This window comes from Panthera onca, chromosome B3 (genome assembly GCF_046562875.1).
Source record: "Panthera onca isolate mPanOnc1 chromosome B3, mPanOnc1 haplotype 2, whole genome shotgun sequence".
Lineage (NCBI taxonomy): Eukaryota > Metazoa > Chordata > Mammalia > Carnivora > Felidae > Panthera > Panthera onca.
The window spans coordinates 107,504,738-107,517,802 of record NC_138344.1 but is presented as its reverse complement, the minus strand read 5'-3'; the positions used below and the strand labels follow the sequence as shown (position 1 = coordinate 107,517,802).

The 13,065-nt window shown below is 43.3% G+C and overlaps 1 protein-coding gene and 1 long non-coding RNA gene across 4 annotated transcripts in view; one reads left to right on the top strand and one right to left on the bottom strand.

The window, feature by feature from the left end:
• Positions 1 to 9,820, top strand: part of LOC132669953 (uncharacterized) — a 78,551-nt gene extending 68,731 nt beyond the window's left edge. For 2 of the 3 annotated variants that reach the window (XR_009606304.2, XR_009606303.2), the window contains exon 5: positions 8,626 to 8,738. This is a non-coding gene — a long non-coding RNA (uncharacterized LOC132669953). Of the gene's footprint in view, positions 1 to 8,625; positions 8,739 to 9,121 lie in introns of those variants that run through there. The other variant, XR_013556090.2, reaches the window with a different exon arrangement.
• The window catches only part of PRKCH (protein kinase C eta), a 231,585-nt gene that overhangs the window by 34,076 nt on the left and 184,444 nt on the right, over positions 1 to 13,065 (bottom strand). The window lies entirely within an intron of this gene.

The following is a 13,065-nucleotide window of genomic DNA, read 5'->3' as shown; positions in this document are numbered from 1 at the left end:
TCCTTGCATGTACAGGAATAGGGGAGTGCACAGCAAATGTGTCTCTAGTGGTCAAATATTCTGAAGATCATTCACTGCTCTCTTCCAAGGAAGAGAAGCTGGTACATGGATAAGGGTGAAGTGGTGGCCGAAAAGAATAAATTTAATATTATGATCATAATTTCACAACAAAACCATTTAGGACTGGCTTGTATTTTGCGTGTCTGGGTTTATATAAACTTGTTATTTTTTTTTTTTCAAGGCAAGACTGATTGTGTTAAATTGGTAAAAGAATGTTGAAAGGTCACTGAAACAGCAAAAGCCTAAAATCTCATTGTATCATCAGTTAGATAGGAGTGCCATTCACGTATTACCTAACACAAGATGTTTAGCCATTCACCCACCCAACAAATCTTAGAGTACCATCTATGAATCACACAATATGCAAGGGGCTCAGAAGCCTGAATGAGACAGGAAACGGCAGGAGCCTGCCAAGGCAGGGGCCAGTAAAAATTCCAGTCTTTAGCCCAAGGAGAAAGAGAAACCATTGAAAGGTCACACACAGAGATGGATAGCATTAACTTGTGATCGTACAATGAGCCTCCAGCTACAATGTGGACAACAGATCAGTGGGGGAGGAGAGAACATGAGGAAACTAGTTGGGAAGCAACTGAAGTGTTCAGAAAAGAAAAGATGGTGGCCTGGAGCAGGGTGTGGCAGGAAGGCAAAGGGAACTAGATGGACCCAAAACTAATAGGGGGGAAAAGTAATGGGATTCAGTAATGGAAGGATATAGACAGTGGAAGGGAAGAAGGCGTGAGCATGTTCTGGCTCACAGGATTTATTTTGGACATATTGAGCTATTTTTTAGGCATCCAAGTGGAGACATTTAGAGGCAGCTGAATATACATGGCTAGAACTCAGAGGCTGGGCAGGAGATACAAATTTCAGAGTCATTAGCTGGGTGTGGATGAGTTCACCTGGGGAGAGGGAATGGAATGGGAAGAAGGCAGCTGGGGAACCGAGCCCTGCGAAGAGTATCCTGAGGATAAGGCCCCTGATCTTTTTCACACTGGGACCACAAATACTGCTCATAATTTATCAGCCAGAGTGGGTAGCATAGTTGAGTACCCAGGGAAGCAAGGGCCCCTCTTTTGCCTCTTAGGTGGGGCATCCCTAGTCTTGTCAAGGTTTAAAAGGGCTAGAAAATATTAACCTTTTACATTCAAAATCATCTAATGGGTTCTTTCTGGTTTTAACCCTCAACCTCTGCTACATGATGTGGTGCTTTTGTGAGCATAAACTTAAGTGTTCTATTTTAGAAAAATGTTCATTGCTTCATCTTGCATGATACCAAAAATTTGGAAATAGGCCAAATTATTAATTAATAGGGGAATGGCTAAACAACTTATGGTATATACATGGCAGAATTTTATGGGAGCTGATAAAATTTTATAAAAGATGAAAAATGGGAAATTTTTATGACAGAAGTTTTATCTTTTGAAAATTACTTCTTTTGTGATTATAAAATCATTTTCATCATATAAAATTTGATCATTCCTGAAAAATTATGGGGAAAACGATGACAGGCTCACAGTCTTCAAATCTTTTCTTCTCAATGCAACACTAATACATATTATGAGAAACTTGCTTTTCTTACCTAACAAATATTTTGGACATATTTCTATATAGATCTACCTCATTCTCTGTAATGGTTATCTAAAATTCCGTTAGAAAGGTGTATCATAATTTAAATAGTCCCCCCTCCATGAACATTTAGATGGTTTTTAATTTTTTGCAACTTCAAGCCAGAGGGTAATGAACATTACTTGCACACTTGTAGGAGGGGTTACTTGGGTTTAAGAAACAAAAATGCTGTGTCAAAGGATATAAATGTTTAAAATGAAAACAGAAGCTGAACAATTGCTGAAAAAGTTTGCATCAATTCATACTCCCACCAATAGTGTATGAGAACATCCATTTGGCTTCCTTATTCAAGTAAGACATAATCATCCTTAGGTCTTTGCCAGTTTGCTAGGGAAAATGATCTCATTGTTTTAACTTCATTTCTTATGAATGAGATTAAGCTTTTAAAAACATGTTTAATGACCATTTGTATTTCTTCTGTCTGTTGCCTTTTCACATTTTTTACCCATTTTAAAGTTTGAGTTATCTTTTTGATTATTATTATTTTTATTTGAGAGAGAGAGTGTGCATACAAGGTGGGGAGAAGGGCAGAGTGAAGGAGAATCTCAAGCAGGCTCCACACTCAGTGTGGAGCCCAGTGTGGTGCTCAAATCCCACAGCCTGGGATCATGACCTGAGCCCAAATCAAGAATCAGATGTTCAACCAACAGAGCCAACGAGGCACCCCTGATTATTTTTTAGAAGCTTATTACATATTATGGATGGTAGTGATTTGTTACATTGTTTGCAAATGTTATTGCCCAATTTGTTTTTAAGTTTTATTTACGGTAACTTTCATATTTTTGTCCAGTCAAATCTCTCAATTGTTCCTCTATGGATGCTGTATTTCATGACTTATTTATAGGCTGATACAATTCCAGGTGGAAGAGCAGGATACAAAGATTGTATTTTCAATATTCTCTCTTTTTTAATGTTGTTTTTTTTGTTTTGTTTTGTTTTGGTTTTTTTTTTTTTTGAGAGGGAGAGAGGCAGAGTGCGAGCCGGGAGGGGCATAGAGAGAAGGAGACACAGAATATGAAGCAGGCTTCAGGCTCTGAGCTGTCAGCACAGAGCCTGACATGGGGCTCAAACCCACAAACTGTGAGGTCATGACCTGAACCGAAGTCAGACCCTTAACGAACTGAGCCACCCAGGCGCCCCTCAATATTCTCTTAATTACAGTTGTTCAGAGGATAGAAAGAAGGAAGCAAAACAGGAGGGAAGAAGGAGAGATGGGAAAAGATAAGAGAGAAAGAGAAAAGTCTATTTCTGGGTGCTATGTTTATAAATAATTTTTCTTTTCTTTGTGCTAACTTTCTTATGGGAATCATGTATCATTTTGATAACCAGGAAGAAATCATTAAGATATATGTCCACATGTTTTGGCTTTAATTCTTTTCTTTGGTTTCTGTACCATTTATTGCTATAATTCCCAAGGAAGATATGTAGGGAACATAAACCACTGATAGAAATGGAAAGGATTTCTTTTGGAATGCAGGCTGCAAGGGCATGTTGAAAAAAAACCAAATCAACTTACTTGCTTACAGATCCTGACAGAAGTCGGAAGCTCAACCGACTGACCCACCCATGTGACCTGCAACATTCCTAATTATTAAATGAAGTCCCCATACCATTTCTCCTCATGAAGTTTTGTGGGGCTGATCCATGAGAACAAATTAAGAACAAATACGTAGGAGCACCTGGGTGGCTCAGTCAGCTAAGCATCCCACTCTTAATTTCGGCTCAGGTCATGATCTCATGCTTCCGGAGATTGAGCCCCATGCAGGGGCTCTGTGCTGACAGCACAGGACCTGCTTGGGATTCTCTATCTCCCTCTCCCTAGCTTGCATGTTCTCTCTCTCTCTCAATAAATAAATAAGCTTTCAAAAAAAAGAAAAAGAACAAATATGGGAAACATGAACATTCATTATCATGAGGCTGAATGTAAAATTACTCATTTTCTAATGAATACAGAAAATCAAAAAACAATTTCCAACTCCAAAAGTATTACCAAATCTCCTCTGAGGCTCCTCCTACCCTTTCGTATTTCTCCCAACAGCTACTTGAGGTGGGAAATAATCATAAAAATGACCCTGTGCAAGTCTGGCTATTACACACCCTTTAAAACAGGGCCAGGGACTCACAAACTAATCCCCCCAGGTCAGGTGTTGGTCTCCATCCAGTTCTGGTGTTGGATGCACTTGATATGCAGGCAACATGTTTCCACCTTCACCACTGTTTATATACAAGACCGATTTAACCTGAGCAAAGGGACCAAGAGATTTCCCCTTGCCGTGTCTTATGGTTGGAAAACACGTACAAAGAAAACACTCATTGCCTCTCTGGACAAATGAAAGAGGCAATGAGTTTGATTAACGTCTACAGTGTGCAGATCATACATCTCCCTGGGGGCCATCAAATAAATGAGCCATCATGCTGACAGTTGAGCCTTCTCTCTAAATTTTTTCATTCCTAGCATCGCCCCTCCCCCTCCCAGGAGGGCTGAAATTCTCTAGCTGAAGTGGCACAAGTTTATTTAGTAGCTCTTTACAGTACTTTTATTTTATAGTTGCCAAGAAAACCTCTCTCACTGACTCTCCTTGCCAAAATGCTTCCTGCGTGATACCTGGCTGTGTCTGGCATGCACACAGATGCCCTCCGCAAGGGGAAGCAGGGAGGCAGAATGGAGGGCTTCCGATAAAGACACCAAGGAGATGACAGACCCTTGGTGGCTAGGGGTCTCGTGACCATTGGGCCTAGCTCCGACAACACAGAAAAGATGCTGGGGCAAAAGAGACACCTGCGGTTGATAGGCTAGGGGGGGATAAGGTGGTCAACATACTGAATTCTGCTCGGCTCCTCAGGCTTCCCCAGTGCAGAGAGGTGGGTGCAGCTGACCCATGGGAAATTACTTTCCAGGGCACCTTTGCTTCCCAGCCATAGAAATGCAACAAAGAAATGGATCAGAGAGTCACAGGGATCCTGAGAGCCTGCAAACTAGGGACAGGATAGTCGTGGAGGAGCCCTCTGCCTGCAAAGAGGATGCGTTAAGGAAGGTAAAGGAAGGAAAGATTTTGCAAGAGGAAGAATCAGAACACGGCAGCCTCTTAACCAATGTGATCTCAATGATAATTGGGGCAGCTGTGGAGTGGGGATGGGCAGGGGCAGATGGATCCTACGAGGCTTATGGTGGACACGTGGCACCAATACCAACCAACAGGTTGACAGAATGAAACTCTGTTAAACGTTAGAGGGCACGCAGTGCTAGGTAAGCGTTGGCCACTGTTGTCACCACTACTGTTGCCAGTAAGTGGATAAATGTTGTGGCTGTCACCCTTGAAAGATCAGCCAGACAACTGAGGTATCAGTGCGAATACACACACTAGCAAGTGAAGGGACGATGAGACATCTTAGCCCGTCTAGCTGTGGCTGGTTCCCTCTATGGAAACCCAGGGCTCTTCAGACTTGGGGGTACTAGACTCTGCCAGCGGTGAGGCCAGTTCCCTGAACACATTTTGTTGAGAGAAAACAGCATGTGAGAGGGGACGTGGATACCGCGGGGTGGGGGCAAGTGGAGGGAGGCGGGGTGATGAGGAATGCTTTACAACAGGAAGGAGTGCAGTTTATAGCACCGACCTCAGGAAGGGATATTCAGGCTGCTTTTGGCAACTGGCTAAACACAAACCTTTGCCAGCATTAGTAATGCCTTACGCAATATCAAAGGGGAGGGGAGACAGACTTCTGACTTGAACCAGAACTTTTGGCCACATCAGCAGGTCTCATTCGGTTACCTGCTGTCTCCATCAGAGATTAAACCTGAGCCATTTAAACGGAAGTCTCAAAAACCCAAGAAGGCACCTACGGTTTCAGAACCACTCCCAGGCCCTTGGAATTAAATGCGAACCTCACATGTTAGTTCTGGGTTATAGTTGGTATCACTTTGTTCTCTGTGTTTTGCATAAAGCCTTGTTTTCTCGAAAGTGATTACAGCCTCCAAGGGTAGGCCTGGAATATTTCTTAAGTCATTTCCAGTGTACTGATCACAGGCTAGACATATGACAGCAACACACATCTCAGTCCCTTTCCAGGGATTTACAGATCTCCTCCTAATGCTGGGCATATCACAGCAAAGTGTGCAGAAGACATCAAATTTACCCCTAAGAAGTTTCCTTTTGAAGAACTCGCTGCTACTTCCTGAGCACCCGCCCATGCTGTGTCCAGCACTTAGCCTTGCAAGACATTCCCAAGACATTCATTTCCCAAGACATTCATTTTGTTGAGTAATCCATTTGAGTAAATGTGCAGCCATCGGCCAAAGACTATTTCCAATTTTATGTAATAGTATCCTTAATAAAAGTAATCTCTGAAATGCAAACATCATTATAACTTCCTAAGAGCTTAAAGGTAAACAATTCACAAATCAGGGAGAAAATTATTTTTTGGGCCTGTGTGCCTTATTTTTAGCTTAGAAAGTATCATCAAACCGCTAAACAAAAGGAACTGATAAAGAGACCTTTTGAGAGACTAACCTTCTTCTTGCCTAAATGTTGGACAAATCTTGATCCAATAAATAATGGTTACTTCAGTTTGGTCAATTTCTCAGCACCTCAGTTCCTCTGTTAAAACATTAAAGTGGCAAGGTGATAGACTTTAATCTAGTCACTAACCCTGGATTTCACTCCACAAGCGACCTGTGTGAAAACACTTTATGCCCATATGTACATTACGGAGGCAATTAAAGATCTTTTGCAAATATAAGGTTTCATATACCATTAATAGTGGGGTATATTTTACATTTCCTAGAGAACTGGAGTCCATGCCGATAAGCTTATCTGTGATCAGTTCTGGAACACAGAAATTCAGACTAGTAGCCAAGCATGGAGTCCTCACACACATGGAGATAGAGGCCAAGGGCAAATTCTCAGCTGTCCTCTTAGGGAGCGAGATAGCTCCCGTATGCCTCCCTCACTCTGCTTCCTTCCCTAACTCCCACATGGTTATTCAACCAACCTCTGTCTGTCTGATTCCAAAAGGCAGTATAATGGAAGGTTAAGGGTATAGATTCTGGAGCCAGGCTGCCTGGGCTTGAGTCTTGGCCCTGCTATTTACCATTTGTGTGATCTTGGGCAAGTTACTTAACCACTCTATATTTGGTCCTCTTCATGAAATGCAGATAACCACAGTGCCTGCCTCATGAGAATGAAGCTATTTAATGTGAATTGTTTAGAACAGTGCCTGATTGTATTAAGTACTATGGAAGCCTGAACTATTATTTCCTCATCAGCAAAAAAGAGAACACATACGTGGCCTATTCCTTGAGATTTTTGTAAGAATCAAAACTGATGGTAGACACAAACTTTGAAAGTACTAAGTAACATTGGAAATTTAGGAGTTTGGGACAGGTGGGCCTATTATATTATAAAGTGACACATCTGGCTTATAAACTGCTCTGTGGGTGATAGAGCAAGGAGCCAAAGGGAGTTTCTCATACAGTGCCAGGGCCTGGCACTAGCAATGGGCAAAATGTCTCAAGAACTGGTTAAGCTCCATCAGCCACAATACCTTTGTCTACTTTATCCGTCTTTGCTGAGGCCAAATTCTGACGCATTAAGATACAGAAATTAAGCATTCACCTATCGACGGGCACTTGGGTTGTTTTTCATATCTCGGCTACTGTAAATAATGCTGCAATAGACATAGGGGTACATATATCTTTTTGAATTAAGTGTTTTCACTTTCTTTGGGTAACTAGTAGTGAAATTACTGGGTCATATGGTAAGTTTTTGAGGAATCTAAGAAACAAAACAAACAAAGGAAAAAAGAGACAAACAAAAAAACAGACTCTTAAATATAGGGAACAAATTGGTGATTGCCAGAGGGGAGGTGGGTGTGGGGATGGGTGAAGTAGATAAAGGGGATTAAGAGTACATTTATCTTGATGAGCACTGAGAAATGCATAGAATTGTAAATTATATTGTGCACCTGAAATTAATATAACACTGTATACTGATTATACTTGAATTAGAAATGAAAAGATACAGGAATTGATCTCGGTTCACTGCTGACAGCCCTGCTCAGTGCAATGAGAAAAGGCTGGTTCAAGTTGAGGTTCATCCAGTTCCATCCCTGTCTGTCAAATGCATGAATGACCCATTCTTCTAAGCAGAAGAAGCCGAAAGAGGAACTGTGATTCTCTAGAAATAAAACATAGGATTCCCAAGAAGCGGCATGCTATCTATACCTCATAATGCAGTCAAAACTCAACTGGCACAGCCAGTCTTTGTTTTCCACCTTCTCCCTGCCTAATGATTCAGGACATAAACCCAACAGTGGATTCTGGTCGCATACATTCAGTGATGTGATAAGACCCAGATTCTGCAAAGTTACTTTGGGGAGAAGTCATTTCCAGTTTTTCACTGTTAGAAACAATGCTGTGATGATTGAAGGTATCTTTTTAACATGTCCAAACCTATTAATATTTTTTATCATGCATATGCACAAATGAGCAGTCAACTCCAGGCACCATGCTCACGTTTAAGAACCTCTGTTAAGGCCACTGCATTGGTGTTTGCCTTCTTTCACCACAGGAAGCCAACAAAGATTATGGGTATTCAAACTAGCAGGCAGGCAGAGAGCACAAATTCCAAAAGCCTGGAATTACTGTTATTTTAGGTTATTTAAGTTACTGTTATTTTAGAAATGTGATCTCCAGGAGGAGAAGTGCCTCATGGTTTTCATTTTTTCGTCTTTGTATTTTTGAATTCCCTTTGCACATAGTAGGCCCCTAACGAATGGCTGTTCGTCTGAACGGCAAGGCCCTCTCTGCCCTCTAGTCCTGGTTTGGTTCTGAGACCCAAGCGAGGCTGGATTAAAGAGGATGTGGAGGACTGTTAGGCAACTGGGTGGATTCGGGTTTGTGCTGGGCCTCTGGCACCAATCCAGAACCTCTGACGCCAACAGGAAGCTGCCAGTACCTGCTGGAGTCCTGTCTCAGGGATGACCTAGGAGGACCAGGTCAGCACCCCAGGAAACTCTGTGGCTCTGAACACACTCTCGAGTACACGCTATTCCAGGCATTAATCCTTCTAGACAAGTCCTGAGATACCAAGAGATACCAGAAATGAAAATGTGCCCTGCTTAGTGACTGCCTGTTCGTGTTTGGCTTACAGGTGAGAGCAACCTTTGTGTCTATAAAAGAAGGATATTAAAAATTCCGTCAACTGCCTAAACAGGATTTACGTGAATTTAACTGGCTACTGTAGGACACAGAGAACCTTGCAGTGGCTTCTGTCATTAAGACAATGACCGTGAACAGAGAGCACAGGAGGTCAGGCAGGCTGGCTGAATGCAGCTGGGTAGTGGGGGTGGAGACGTGGCGGGGGGGGGTCAGTGAGTAAGCTAGTGTCTCGGTGCACCTGGAACCTTCTGACAGACACACATCCTTCCCTCTCTTCAGAGGCATCATGGGGACTCGAGTGGGACAAGCTGGAATGCTGGTATTACCTGGTACACTGTCCGGTCAGTTAGTCAAGGGGCAAGAAAACTTTTCCTGAGCCAGAAAGCAGAGCTTCGAGACTCAGCTTTGTCACCTTGCTGGGTCTCAGTTTCTTCACCTGTAAATGATGGGATGGTACTGGATGACATGCCTTCCCCACTTCTCTGACGGGCAGTCAATCACTAAGAACTGACAATTACACCTCCTGATTGTATTCAAAGCCAGACACCTTCTCTCCACCACACTGCATGGCCTCCATTCAGCCCCATCATTTCCCACCTGCATCGCTGCATCTCCTAACCGGTCTCACTACCTTCACTCTCCTCCCCTCTTTATGCTGGGCCAGTTGTTTTTCTGAAATTCAATTCTTGAATGTTTGACCCTTTAAGAGGCCCTGCCCAACTTTATTGGCCATAAGGCTCTACGGTGGGGTCTCTGTCTGCCCTGCAGCCTTATTTTCTCCCCCAGCGCTCTCCCCTGCTTCACATCCTCACGCACTCCAGGCACCCAACGCCGAGAGGTGGACCTCTCCCCCACCTGCGTACATGCTGTTGTGCCCTTGGATGGGCACTCACTCATAAACTGCTACTGGCCTGCAATGAAGCAGAAAATGATTGAATCACAGTGAATAAATGGGGGAAGAAGAAAAATTAAGAGTAAGCGCTTAGAAACTTTTATAACTACCTGACAGCAATTTTATGTCTGTTGAATCTAATAATAAAAATCTGGGCTCCTATTTCATGTCTTTTTAAAATTTTCTTTTTCTAGTAATTGACTTTTATTACGTTTTATAAAAATATCAGTCCTAAATGGGTTGAAAAGGGAAAAACACAACAACACTGGTTTACCACCACAGACAGTATGGGGAGCTCTGGCCAGCAGCACCCTTCTACCTTCCGTTCTCCTGGGCAGATGACTTCATCCTCGCCGAAGGCTCTCTGTCTTGGGAGTCTTTTGCATCCCTTCCTAGACAAGCTTGGTGCCTCTCCTCCATGCTCCAGTGGTATTTGGTGCATACTTCTAATTATAGCATTTATTGCGCCGACTGTAATTGTTGGTTTCCCTGCAGGTCCTTCCCATGCTTATTTCTGCTAACCTCAGAACAAGGTGCCTGGCCCAGGGCTGAGTGAGCAATTAAGTGTTGACTGAAATGAACAAGCCCTAAGTTTCTTACCCTATACTCTGGTTGCCTTTCCTTTACCCATATATTCCTTGTGTGTAAAATCCTTCCTGCCTGTGTTCTCTCCCTCTGATGCCTACTCCGTGTTCTCTACATTATGGAAGCTGAGGAAATGAGGAAGAAATGAGAAGAACTGCTTTCTGCATCTGGGGGTGAATTTCTGACACCACCCGTCGGGTTGTCCCCTCTCTAGCTCTCAGCCTAGTCCTAGAGTTAATATAAGGAAGCTGGGCTTGTAGCTACAACAACTGGTGACTAATGTGTTTGCCTGGTGATTAAGCATCCTTACAACAGCACAGTATTATAACCAGACAAGACAAATCACCCCTGTACATCTTGCATAAAATTAAAAGGTCAGTCTAGGAAGAGAAGGAATAATGAGATTCCTGAAGTCCTTCATCAAGTTGAAAAGCTCATTTGATTTTTTTTTTTTTAAGTTTAATGGAAAACTCCAAAACCAGAAGGGATGGAATATTACATAGAAACTGCTTCAAAGCTCAATTTAAGCTCAAACCAAAGAACATGATTCCCATCATATGGAACTAATTTCTTTTTGAAAGTTGATAAACCAAAAATTGCACTGGAAAGCAGCCGGTTCCCTGCGTTTTCCAGAGAAGGCAGTTTGGGAACACATTTCCTGAACCTCAGCCTCTTGGGTTCTACTCCTGGATTTTCCCCCTGACGCCATGGAAAAGTGCTTTCCTCTCCTCTCCTCTGCTGCAGAGTCCTTTTTAAAAAAGGGTAATGTGATCACCTGCCCATTTATAGGATGTAGTGTATGAAATCATCCCAAGAGTTTCCCCAGGGCCTTTGATGCATGGAGTCAGGGAACATAGGCTTGCTTATGGTTAGGAAAAAAGAAAACAAGCAAGCCCCAGAGATAGGACAAGTGATCGTTCTCCTATTGGAAAAGGAACTGTATTCTTCATTCAAATTAAGAAGCAGAGAATCAGCTGATAAAGAAAATTATTAAAATTTAGGGTCCGAAAAAAAATGACTTATTTTGAAAACACAACAACATTTTGACTGACTGATCTAGGTGATACACAAGCAATCGAGTTCCACCCCCTCAGATAAGTTCCAGTTTTGGTCTGAGTTTTATGACCATGCCAAACAATGTTCTGTCTGCCTGTAGAGCTTGAATCCCATCGACACAGGTGTGGGCTTGGAATTTTTGATCTGGGCTGACACATTCCTGGCCAGGAAAGTGGTGCTCTCTCTCCTCCTATAAATTTCCACTGATGTAAATGAGGTCAAAAGTGCCCGAAGGCAGCAATGACAGGTGTGTGTGGGCAGAGAATCACGGGCCAAGGCAGGGCACACGCTTTCTCTTCTGTAAGAAGCATTTATACCATCCTGTGGGCATGCGTGGGGAAGGCCATAAGCTTTATAGTTTATGCCACAAGGAAGTCAAGACAGCTTCCAAGCCATTGTTCTGGGGATGCCTTTTCTTTCTTGGGTGGCTCGGGAGGCACAAAGCTTCCTCTGCCCTGTCAGGCCTTCACAGTGTGGGACTCAGGGCCATCTGAGAGGTTCTGCCTGTTCTGGCCTGGGAGTTGCCTCAGCAACTCCTGACTCCTGGCTGTCTGGAGCCAAATGTAACAGGGGTGAGTGGCCAGAGGTAGTGTCCTTTCCTAGGGACAGCAAATATGGTCTGCTCTCCCAGGAGCCCAAAGGGCAGCCTCTGGAGTGAGTGCTATTTGCCCTGGATAATGCTCACCTGCCCAGCGCTGGCCCTCAGGACCAGAGCCGCAGGCTTGATAATTCTCTGTCTTAACCAAATGGAGACTGCTAACTATCCCATCTGCTGGATCAAGGAAAACCCCTTGGATATGTGAAAAGGGAAAATTGAGGGATAGTATTGGTAGAGGCTCTACCTGAGTCATTAAAGCAAAGTAAGATGACAGTTTGCTGAGTGGGGACTATGCTTTCAGGTAAATTCCAAGGCAATTGAATACAATCCTACTCAAGTCTCTGACCACTCCTAAGGGTCTCCTTTGTGAGCTCCTCCTCCTCCTTCTCCTCCACTCTCCCTTAAAGGGTAGGCTGTTCCCTAAGGCTCTGTTCTTGGCCCTTGCTTAGCTTTCTTTCCAGAACCACTGCTAGACCAAATCGCACCTTAGCGCAAATTAGAAAAAGGCTCCCCTTTCCCTAGACATGTTACCACCAACTCCTAGAAAACTCATAGTCATTACACAAATCTTCAAGGACTCTGATGAAGTGGTCCGCTTAGAACTGTTCGGTGCACAGTCTGCCCAGTTGTACAGTTGTTCTGTGCAATTGAATCCCAGGGATTCAAATATCACCCTAAGACTGATGGCTCCCCAATTTAAATCTCTACCCTGACAGCTCTTTCCAGAGATCTAGACCTTCATGACAAATAAGAAAGTAACTGATTTGGGGGCATAGCTAACCTTCAAATGGCAAAAGATGAAACCTAGATTTTACCCAACTGTCATCCTCAGTGAAAAGCCTTAGAGTTCTTAGCTGGGAATCTGGAAAGCATCCTTAATGTCTACTCCTTGGGCTCCATACCCCATTCATCACTGTCCTCCAAGCTCTTCCTCCGCTGTATCACACTCCCTTCCTCTTCTCCCTCTTCTTCTCACTATCCTGGCTTGCTTCAAGTCATGCCTATTTTTCCCCCCTCTTAAGCTTATTTATTTATTTTTATTAATCTTTACACCCAAGATGGGGCTTGAACTCACGATCCCGAGATCCAGAG